Source organism: Amaranthus tricolor, chromosome 2, assembly GCF_026212465.1.
Source record: "Amaranthus tricolor cultivar Red isolate AtriRed21 chromosome 2, ASM2621246v1, whole genome shotgun sequence".
In the NCBI taxonomy this organism is placed as follows: Eukaryota; Viridiplantae; Streptophyta; class Magnoliopsida; order Caryophyllales; family Amaranthaceae; genus Amaranthus; species Amaranthus tricolor.
The window spans coordinates 5,981,458-5,992,093 of NC_080048.1; the positions used below are offsets into that span (position 1 = coordinate 5,981,458).

Consider the following 10,636-nt stretch of genomic DNA (forward strand, 5'->3'; position numbering starts at 1 on the left):
ATACTAAGAGTGTGCTTTACCTTTACCTTTGTACATTTTGAGTTTCTCAAATTGAAATATACAACCTCAATATAATGCGGTTGGATAAAGATGGATGTCTTTTTTTTATATTTGATAACGCAAAGCATCTTGTGTGGAAAATAGTGTAACATGAAAAGCTCCTAAAATGACTTTGAGATTCAGAATAAATTGAATCTCATACTATCTCGTAGTTTTATGGTACTTTTGTGTAAAGATCTTTACAATTATGTGTATGAAAATCTAATTGATAAACGCTAAATCCATCACTATACAGTATATATGCGAAACCTTCTATTTAGTCATATATAGATTGGAATTTATAATTTTTATGTTGAGGTCTAGGACCCCTCTCTCGTCCTACCTCAAATACAACCCTAGGCCCAAAACGGTCAAAGTTATAAGAATTTAGTATTAGGCTTCAAGCTCGGGTTTAGAGTCTTTTATCAAATGGCTATCACTTTATTCTCAAGTGTTCATTAAGGATATAATATATCGCTGGAATGATTTTTTAGTGTAGTTTCTAAAACCATTAATTTTTATATGCGAGAGCTGTTTCAAATCCTATTTCTTCTCTCATTGGCCCAACTCTATCTAGTATATAAGATGTATCTTTTTTTTTTGAAAGGATTTAAGATGTATTTTTATGATCCAATAAAATTTATTTTCACCCTTTTTAAGCCATTTGATCCTTAAAACAACAAAGGGACCCAATATTCCCAAAAAAAAAAAGTAAATATCATATAATTTTATCATGAAATTAAACATAAAATAGGATATCATCATATTAAAACAAGACACATCATATAGCAGTAATAGGGTTTTAATTTATAAAGAAAACAAAGAAGAAAGTTGTAAAAATTGAGAACACTAAAATTCCGATTATCAAATATATAATCTTCATATCGATGATCACAAATTTCCATTTTATCAAACAACCTACTAATTTCTAGTTAATCAAAACAAGTAAATGAAAACGAAGGATGATCTAAAGAGTTCTATACAATGCAAAAGCTAAAAAGATGTCCCTCACTTCAATTGTCCCGCCAATAATTTTGCAAATTAAGTAGAACACTGATAAATTTGTTATTGGATTCGTACACAAACTCGATGAGGTTCCATTCAAAAAACCAATTGGTAATAGAAGAAGTAGAACATCAGACTTATATATAACTCAACCTCTCTCTAATTCTTCAACGTAAGATTACATATGGATTATTTTTCTATCAGAACATCTAAAGTGTATGTTTTTCAACATATCTAATAGTAGAGACTATGGACACATGCATGATGATCAAAGAAATGATCCATTTTGCAATTATTTCATTAGTTATTGACTTATTGTTGATAAATGCCATTGTTTAGAAACAAGAGAATAGCATATGAATAATGATCACTCCCTTTTTTTTTTTTTTTTTGAAATTTGCTCAAATTTTCTATCTTATCATCTTCTACCAACTCCAGAAAAGCATCTTAAACATAGTCCAACCTAAAAAAAACTTTTCTCCAATAAAAAGATGTTGTTAAGGTCAAAAGTATCCAAAATTTCAAACCAATTCACAACAACTTGTTGCCTAACATACTTAAGATTTGCATCCTCACATTGGTTAATCAAACTTTTAACACTTGAGTTTACACAAGTTTGCCCCTCCAATTTGTCCTACACTCTTCATCATGGGCAAAAACACATTCCTGTTCAAACAAAGGATCAATTGTTTTTTTAGCTTGGCCTCCGTTACCAATTACCAATTTCTAAGGTTGATTAAATATCACATAATTAAGTAAACTTTAATAGTTTTTATATAATTATTTTGCTAGTGCACGTATCAATCTTTCAACAATAATTTTTTGTTAGTATATCGACAGTTGACTAATTATTCAGCCCTTTATTGATAAAATTTCTAGCTTCACCATGACTTTTCATTAAATTTCATCCACATATATAAAATCTCTTTTAATTACATCAACGCATTCAAGTATTTAATCATTATCTTCTTAAAATAAAAACCACAAATTATTAACAATATTTTTCTAATTGTTGCAAACTTAAGGAACACAAAAGTATATATAGTATGCACTCAATTTCTATCCATAATGACGATTATTTTTATTAGTTTCCACCCTTTCCTCTTTTGATAGTGAATCCCACAATTATTCATAATTTCATATACAAATTCATTTTATGTTATAATTTCATCCAATTTTTCTTCAGTTCAACTATTCCCTCCATTTCTTTTTATTTGTCCACTTTACTTTTTCACGTATTTTAAAGGAAATTTTAAGCCTCAATATCTCATAGTACGTATAATAAAAAATTATAAAAATTATATATTACATTCTTTGCATCAACACGAATCTAACAAGATCCCACATGAATATATTTTGTCTTGAATATATACTTCAAAAATTAAATTTCAATTTCTTTCTCATAAAGTAGAAAAACTTAAAGTGGACAAAAAAAAAAAGAAGAGAGTATCATTTATATATTCACTATCTACAAATTAATTATATTTTCATAATTTTCAAGAGGTGAAAATTAAATGTTACATAGGAACTAGGGAATTATATTACTCCCTCCAAATCTAATTAAAAGCCTCATTTTCTCTTTGGACAAATTCATAAACTTATTTGATAACTCAATTCCCTTATTTATTTCCTTATTGTTCTAATTATTTACACAATTTTCACTCATTCCTCTTATATGATTCCGCTTCCTTTTTTTTCTTATACTTAGATGCTAAATTAAATGTGATATCTAATTTAACTAAGGAAAAATTACCTAAAATAATCCAACATTTTTATGATTTTTCTACAATGATCTCACTTATTGATTAACTATGAATAATCCCAAGTTTTATTTTTAAAAAAAATTAAAATAAAACATCGAAAAAAATATTAAAAAATGTAGAAAAAACTTTCTAATTTTTTTTAATTATTTAGAATTTTTATGTAAAATTTTAAATTTATTTTCTAATTTTACATTAACTTTCAGTTTATTTTTTTAATGAATTACTTACTATAACAGGTCATCCGGTTACCCAAGTTTACTCAAGATAAATACCCCTTAAAATTAGAATTATTCATTATTAATCAATAGGTGAAATTAGTTATAGAAAAATCATAAAAAAGTTAAATTTTTCTAAGTAAATTTTTTTAATTAAATTATAATAGAAGTGTGTACAAGAGTTGTAGTCAAAGACTGAAAAGGGTATGATAGGTCTTTCATGGCTCAAACTTTCTACATTTCCCCTTGTCTTTTTAACCAAATAGGAGAAACTCTTTCCCTTATAATTTCTCCTCTCACTCCCTTCTCAAATTCTCTCTCAAATAATTATACTCATCATGATGTTCTCTGTTTTACCCTCCCAAAACCCCATAAAAATCACAAAACTTTCACTTTTTTTTTTTTTTTTTTTTCTGATTCTCACATTCATTACCAATAATTCATAAAAATCAAAAAAATAAAAGTAGGAAGCTTGATTTTTGAGGGGAAGGTCGCCTGACTCGAAGGCTTAATTCCCAAATTTCTTGCTCAAATCACTTTTTAATTCATTAAATATTATAAATTGCCTTCGGACCAGGCTTCATTCCCCTCAATTTGACCTTCCAAATCATTCAGATCATCAAAATAATCAACAATTTCACTTTTTTCTGCTTCAATTTCAGTTGGGTATGATCTATTTTCTCCTTTTCTTCATTTTTTTAGTATATGGTGCGCTAAGGAAAGGATCGGACTGGTGCAAGGGAAGAGAGGATCGTATTAGATCTTTTACGGGAAAACTGGTATATAGACCAACCGATATAAGACCTCGTTTTTTTATTTCAGATCTCTTATTCCCAATATAATTTCGTGATAATTTGATGATTTTTTTAATTATGAGTATGTTCCAAACGATTATTAAATTTCTTTTTCCCAATTTAGTTTCATGATAATTTGATGGAATATTTATATTTTAATTATGGGTATGTTACAATATTGATAAAATCTGATTCTTTATTTCAAATCTCATATTCCCAATTTAATTTCATGATAATTTGATGAAATTTTTATTTTTTAATTATGGGTTTATAGTGATGATTAAGGGTTTTGATCTATGTAGAATGCAGATTAGTGTAATGATGAAAAAGTTAATTTTTTTGGGTGACAGAGTAGGTAAGTTTTTGAGATAAAGGATTCATCATTGCAAATTTAATTAATTAATTTATTTATATTTTTGTGTTTTTATTTATATTTGTAGAATGTTTGAGAATTTCAACGCTAGTTATCATAGTTACTTATGATTTGTCAGTCATTTGACTCTTTGTTGTAATCCCTAGTTTTCATCATCTTATTCTCATCATGACTTCTTTGAAGCTTCTAAAATTTATGCCTCCTCTTCTAGGGTTTATACTTTATATTTATACCCTCTTTTTTTTTTTTTTTTTTCATTTTCTTCCTATTTTTTCTACCATTTTTTTCCCAAATTCAATTTTTTAATTGCTCGGAAAATCATGAATTAGTTTAATAGTTCTAACTCTCGTACAGAAAGATTAATTTCCTCTGCTTATCTGTAGGGATTATCCTGAATTCGGAATCTAAATTTAGCAAGATCTAATTGAATTGTTATTATTGGTTTTTTTCAATTTTTTTATTTACATATTTATTCACAAATTTTAAATCATTCACATGAACTACGTTTTAGATCATAATAACCACAAGTGAGTTTTAATTACAAAGAGGAATAATTTCTTTTTTAAAAATATTAAAAATTAGCTCATGTTCAATTAATGTTGGTAGGTGAATAAATAACATACAAACAAAAATATTATTTAATATGGTACATAATTTCTTCAGTGAAGATTTTGCAGGCAACTAAAATGGAGCTAGTCAGGTCAAATGGAGGTTATGATATGGTATAAAATTCTTTCAAATTAACTGGAATAATAAGTTTTTTTCCTTTTTTTTTTTGTTTTTCTTTTTTTTTTTTTGTTTTTTTAGATTTTTAATAGCCCTAAATTTAGATTAAAAAATAGAAAAAATAAATAAAAATGGTCCCTTTTGGTATGTTCTATCTTGTGTTTGCTTAGATTCCTTATTCAGAATAATTTGTTTGGTTTGAAAGTTCTATGGGGATTGGAGAATGAGATTCATCTTTTAATAGGCCAATTTGTCATGAACTTGAGGCATCTCTTTAGTTTGGCTTACACCGTCTCCGTCCGTTTGAGTTTTTACCTTTTAACTTAATCATGTGAGAGTTTTTAATATTATATGTAAATTTAAAATGACAGAGTAAGTTAACAGTTTTCTAATGCAAATTCAAAGTAAGAGACGAAAAAGTAAACATAAATTATTGTGAGAGACCGTCTCTTTAAAAGACGCATTAGATATATGGGCTAAATAGCCCAATTAATACAAATTAAAGAGAAAAAAAAAATATAGACTTCTTGTTTTTAAGTCGTCTATTTAAAAGAAAGATGGTCTCTCACAATAGTAGATGAATAGTATATGCTTGTTGAATCTTTTTATTCTTGTTTTCTTGTCTTTTTATACCATAGAAAGTCAAATTTACAGATAGAAATTGAATTACTTCTAAATCTTTTTTTATTTGTTGCATTGTGATTTGAGACCAAAAAATACATTTTTATTGTATAAAATTGTGATATACTCTTATATACCACATTTCGTTTTATAATTTCTGACAATAATATTTTATTATTTCAATGTCAATAAGCAATTTCCGCTTTAAAAGAAAAATTACGCAATAAAATCGAGTTTGTCGAGATATATATAAACAATCTAAAATGTAGACAGCGTAGTACACCAAGTCCTGAACATCCATCATGCCGGTCGCGTAATAAGCATGGCCACAAGCCGCAATGTTTCATTTGCCTCCAACAAACCAAGGAATCAGCCGGAATCCAATCGTCGACAGCTTAAGGTGAGTTTTAGGATGACTCTTTGTTTAGATGAAGTGATATGACTTGAAATCTTTTATTTTTAATTTGATATTATTTCTTTGTGCATATCATCTTAAACTCCATATTGATTTAAAACAAACCTCAAATGGCATACTATTATTAAGTGTAATCCTTGCATGTTTTAGCCTACTAAGTGTGCCAATATGTTATCCTAAAGCGTGCTAACCAATTGGAATTTAAATGTTGAGGAGATTTGGAAAATGGCTATAATATTTAATAGCTGATTTAAGTTGTTGATTTAACTAACTGATTTAAATGATTGATTTAATTTGTGATTTTTATCAACTGGTTTGAACATTTACTTTTGAACATATTGTTAAACGCAATTTGTGCAAAATAATCTTATTTATAACAAGAAATTATTTCAACCTACTGAATTACCGAATACCCGTTATCTTTTATAACAATTTCAAAAATCAAATATTATTATTTTTTTGCCTTCTCAAGATACAACTCATCACAAGCCAATTTCTTAATTGTGGATAAGTTTTTATGTTTTCTTTTAAACTATTCCTACCTATCACCTACAACTAATAGTAGGGTGATATCTTTATATAGAGGTGATGACAATAAATAAATGAACAAAAAAAGGGTAACACGCCAAAAAAAATAAGTGTTGACAGACGTGCACTGCTTAATTTTTATAATATTGTGATTTATTCATTTATAATTTTTATTTCTGATTTAATTGTATTCTCAATTTGATTTTTATTCATTAGTTATACTCTCAGTGTGTCATATATTTATCAAACACAATTTACTTATGTTTTGTTCGAATAAGATCAACTTGGTTCAATTTCAATCTGTCTAAATAACAGGACCTAAAAGAAATACTTCAGGCTCTTTCTAATTATGACCTTTGCCAAAGAAAATTTACAGTCCGCTTATTAGTTGGTATTTAATAGTAGAACCGATAATAAAAAATCAGTGTTATTTCAAAGGAATGTATTTTTTTGAAAAATTGAATGGATCAACAATCATGTTATTCTCATTCAATAATCTCATCTTCTTCATAATGCATTACCATTTAAAAATATGGTATTATGTGGTAAACAAAAATTGTAAAGAAAAAAATTTTTTCTGACCAAAGTTTTATTGCCATGAGAATGATATGATACATATTTATTAAAATTATATTACAAAGTCAGAGCTGTATTTGACCCAGGGCGGGTGGGGCAAAGGCCCAGAGCCCCATATTTCAAAAATTAGATAGGTTTAAATTTATATTTAAATATTAAAAAGAGTAAAAAAATTAAAGAATTAAGAGTGATAGTGGAATATTATTGGCATGTATGTAATGTTCACGATTCATTGAATTAAAAGGATTGCACTTTGGAATAGCTTAGTACTTAGTATTTAAGAATCGGGTTATACTGCTCCATCTTAATTTTTACTTATATTATTAACAGGTCGTCTTATATGAGACCATCTCACGGTGAGACAACCTCAAAACAAAAAGCCTATAAGCTAAAAGTTTCTATTATTGGAGTATTTAACCCAAGTATGAGACATGTCTCACGGTGAGACCGTCTCATTTCAGAATTTGTGATTAACATATTAAAATAATGTTGCCACGAAATTATACATCTTGTTGTGAAAAAAGAAAAAAATGAATTCAATAAATAAAAGAATCACAAAGTAATTTATCTTTTCGTGGATCCGATAAAAAACATTATGAGTATAGTAATGGAAAATTTTTAACGATTCCGATAAGGGCCGCTATTTCTAATCTCGCCCCTAGGCCACCGAAAATTCAGAAACGGGCCTGTAACAAGTATTACTATTTAGTTATTTACCGTAAAACTTCCGTCACACAAGAGCCCTTTTAAGCTAAAAGTATGGATGCAACAGTAACCCTCCTCAAACCTGGTGCGAAATATTTCATTTGAATTTGAGGGTAGTTGAAAATCAAATCTGTGACCTGTTGTCATGTTGACTCTAATACCTTGTCAAGGAACCAACTTAATCAAAAGTTTAAGATGATGGTTAAGGCTTCAGAATATATTATATATTCTAATAGGTAATATATATCCCACAATAGTTATTTTTGTCATATTTTTTATTTCCAACCAAATATATGGGGTAAATTTAGTGAGATGGATGGATTAGTAAAGTGAATTTTGATAGTGTGAACAATGCAAGGACATGTACGACAGCGTAAACATCGGGTGTTGGGTGGCAATGGCATCTCAGATCTTACTTCTCATCTCAGTGCTGACTGCTGAAAAGATGACAACTTTGTTCAATCTTTACCTTTTATTGCTGATTTCAGTGTTTTCTAATTTCTATTTTCTCCTGTGGGTAACTTCATTTTTACCCCTTTGTATTTAAGTTATTCCCAACACAATTAGAATATGGGGTGTTTAGTAAATTAGTTTATCGAGTAATTTTTAGCTTATTTTGATATAAATAAAGAGTAGGGTGGTCAAACCAATTAATATTAGTGTTGATGAATTAGCTGGTTGAAACAGATTATTGATACGAATAAATTATTTTTAAACAAGCTTCTTATAGCAGCAAGTTCAAAATCAGTTGTTCAAACCGGTTAATAAAATCAGCTGGTCAAATCAGCCACTATAATCAACTATCAGTTACCAGCTATCAACAATTTGTCAAACATCCTCCATGTTTAGCGGGTGATAAATATTGGGGAGCCTTAAAAAAATGGTGTGTTGGTTATTTGTTTAGTTCTAAGTGACATTAAAATAATGAATTAGATTAAGGTTATGTTTAGTTAAATTGATTATTAGTGATTTAAATGATTTTTATTGGTTGAAATTGATTTTTACTGTTCACAACTGGTTTTAAATGATTGTAATTGATTTTTACTGATTGAAACCCTGATTTTTAATGATTGTAATTGATTTTTATTGATTGAAACTAGTTTTATTAATTGTAACTGATTTTTAGTCATGAGCTATAACTAAATTTTACTGATATTTACTGATTGCAACTGAATTTAATTAATTGTAATTGATTTTTACTAAGTAAAAATTACCGATTAAAATTTATTTTTTTTAATTACTTAGTTATTTAAGGTTAACTAAATAAGAAATAATTCAGCTCTACTAAGTTCAGTTACAATTTATTATCCAAAAAAATATTGTAATAAAATACTTCAAAGTAATTATAAAACACTGTAACAAATTTATTTTATTTCAATTTATAATATCAAATTTTCACGTCTTCCGTAAACTTTGATAAGGTTTTAGTTCAGTTTCACCAAGTTAAGTTTTCTTTATTTCATAAAATACAAAAATATCTTTTTTCCCAATTTATGAAAACTTATCTCAAAAGTCAAACCTTATTTTGCTTAAAAGTTAATTTATTTCCATTATTAAGTTATTCTTCCCTTTATTGTTTTTTGTTTGTCCACTTTGTTTTTTTTACGTATTTCAATGAAAATTTTGAGTTACAATGTCTCATAATACACATAATAAGATATTGTAAAAATTATATATTAAAATACTTTGTATCAAGAAGAATCTAATAAGATTCCACATGAATATATTTTGTTTTGAATATATACTTTAAAAATTAAATTTAAACTTCTCTCTCATAAAGTAGAAAAAATGGAGGGAATATAATTAATACCCCTTCATGTAAATAGCATCTTCATCGTAAGATAAACCGAAAGAATAGAAGAATAGGTAAAAATCGAAACTGAAAACTTGTTTACTCCTAGAAAAATTGTAGTTGTTCTCCAACTAAAAAATGATCCTATTTTAAATCTTTGGAATAGTTTTGGTATTAATATTAAAGAAAAATTACCTATTATGTTTTAGCATTTTTAATTTAAAATTCATTTGCCATTAAGATGGAATCAAAATATTTTACCTTATATTATTGTCACATGGGGTGTTTGGTTCTTAACTTTTTGCTTAGCTGGCTTTTAAGCCAAAATGAATAAGCTACTCCATCTAGTTTTTTTGGTTTGCTTTTAGCTTATTAGTCCACTTTTTCTCTAATAAACAACCAACATTCAATACTCATATTTACGAAACATCTCCACGAACAACTAGCTTTTTCAGCTAACTTAAAACCAACAAAAATAGTTAATATTTTCAACTGGTCAAACAAACCAATTAAAAAAACCAACAACCAACAACCAACGGTCAAATTGCCAAACAGGCCATTGAACAATGAGGGAAATATATATATATATATATATATATATATATATATATATGCATCGTGCACGCATGTAACTTGGGCGTCTTTTCCTCCAATGTACAATACTATATTTTGGTACCACCTTATATCCTTTATTTTAGGTTTATTTTGGTATTCCCTTTCTCCCTCACAACAATTTTTTTAATCAGTTTCGTTTATTTTGCTATAACTTTTTTAAAAAATGTCACTATACATTCTCTTATTCTCATTATATTTTAACCTTTTTTAATACAATTTACATAATTATAATAATTTCACTCTTTTAATCTTTGTAGAATATATAAATGTTGCAAATTACTTAGGCAGGGAAGGAGTATCAGTGTATCATCACTTTGCAATTTTTTTTATTTTTATTATTATTATTTTTTTTTTTACCTTTTCTATGAAGTGACTAGAGATCTTATTTAATTGGTTCTTGTATAGCTTAATAAAATTCATTGGTTAATTGTTTATTGAAACTCACTATCACATCCAATACATATATATA

At 27.3% G+C, this 10,636-nt stretch overlaps 1 long non-coding RNA gene across 1 annotated transcript; it reads left to right on the forward strand.

Annotated features, from left to right (window-relative positions):
* The first annotated feature begins 3,232 nt into the window (after positions 1-3,232).
* Positions 3,233-8,774, forward strand: LOC130802501 (uncharacterized). The gene is made up of 2 exons (XR_009039776.1): positions 3,233-5,936; positions 7,386-8,774. It is a non-coding gene; the product is annotated as an uncharacterized LOC130802501 (long non-coding RNA).
* Positions 8,775-10,636: the final 1,862 nt, after the last annotated feature.